The sequence below is a fragment of the Cyprinodon variegatus genome, unplaced genomic scaffold (assembly GCF_000732505.1).
Source record: "Cyprinodon variegatus isolate N-32 unplaced genomic scaffold, C_variegatus-1.0 Scaffold324, whole genome shotgun sequence".
Classification (NCBI taxonomy): Eukaryota; Metazoa; Chordata; class Actinopteri; order Cyprinodontiformes; family Cyprinodontidae; genus Cyprinodon; species Cyprinodon variegatus.
The window spans coordinates 744031-745259 of record NW_015150777.1 but is presented as its reverse complement, the minus strand read 5'-3'; the positions used below and the strand labels follow the sequence as shown (position 1 = coordinate 745259).

General features: G+C 33.4%; 1 protein-coding gene across 2 annotated transcripts in view; it reads right to left on the bottom strand.

Annotated features, from left to right (window-relative positions):
- LOC107091095 (aggrecan core protein-like) overlaps positions 1–847 on the bottom strand; it is a 26170-nt gene extending 25323 nt beyond the window's left edge. For both annotated transcript variants that reach the window (XM_015384841.1, XM_015384842.1), the window contains exon 1: positions 698–847. The gene's annotated coding sequence lies outside the window, so the exon portion shown is untranslated. The remainder of the gene's footprint in view (positions 1–697) is intronic.
- Positions 848–1229: the final 382 nt, after the last annotated feature.

The following is a 1229-nucleotide window of genomic DNA, read 5'->3' as shown; positions in this document are numbered from 1 at the left end:
ATACTCGACTGATCTTTTTTTTATATTTTCTATCCAATTAGAAAAGAAAAGAGAACCAGATACAAATTCATCGAGAAATATTATTATTCTATCATTGACATGATTTCCACTTATACAGTATCTACTTTGAGATCCCCTTGCTGGAGAGATTCCATTCTCTGTCAATCAAATTTTCCCTGCTAAGGATTTTCCAAATTCAACTTTAAAATCCTTAAATATATTATGCAATTATTTTCCCTGACTTATTCAAGCTACAAGAATCCAAAGAAAAACTTTAAATAAATCTTAAGACCGTCTAGAAAACCACTGATCAAGAACACAGAATATGGATGAGAACCATTGCGAGCTGCTGTAAAACTAGTTATAAACCTGTTACTCTGTCTTGCAACCATATTAATTAGTTCACCATGGGGGTATCTTTGTATTTTCATGTAATACTTTGCATTTATGTTTTATATTTATAATTGTTAGCTTTTTTTTTTATCATGTTTCATATTGGATTTCATGTCTTAGTATGCTTTGATCTAATCACGGTTTTACCTTTTTTTATTGCAAAATTAATGTAACCATCCCTACTTGTGTCATATGCTGCAAAACTTTGCTGTTTCTTAAAGAAAACTAAGAGTACTAAAATAAAATTATTTTTAGAAAACAGAAACATTATAGACAAATCCACTGAAAAAAAGTTCTGGCTTACCTGTTGTAAATGCCTCCTCAGATCAAATATTTCTTCTCTGATGTTTTTTTGGCTCAGTTAAACTGTAGGTTGATGGGGTCTGAGTTTGAACGTCCCACAGAGAAACAGCAGTAGCAGCACAGGATGCTCAGGCTGAGAACAGAGGAAAAGTCTTGGACCAGGTCCGTCTGTCAAACCTCAGAAAAGAGTAGCCACAAAATGGTTTGGGAAATCGACCTCCAAAATAAAAGCTCACAGGTTCTTAGGTTTATGATCAACTGTGTGTTTCATGCTTCATATATGGGGGGAAATTTTTTCATAATGCTGCTGTGAAAAAGCTTAAGCCTGCCAAAAGACTGTTTAGTGTGAACCAGTGAGAGAGTCAACAAAATATTTTTGATCTTTGCATTACTGCTGTGTCACTGAAGTCATCTGAACAAGCTCCATAAATGGATATAGAAAATGTGTTTTATAATAACAGTTGAAGTGCAAAAATGATTAAATGAACTGAATAGTTAAATGCTCCAGTTTCTTACTTCTGTCTCTGGTAAAG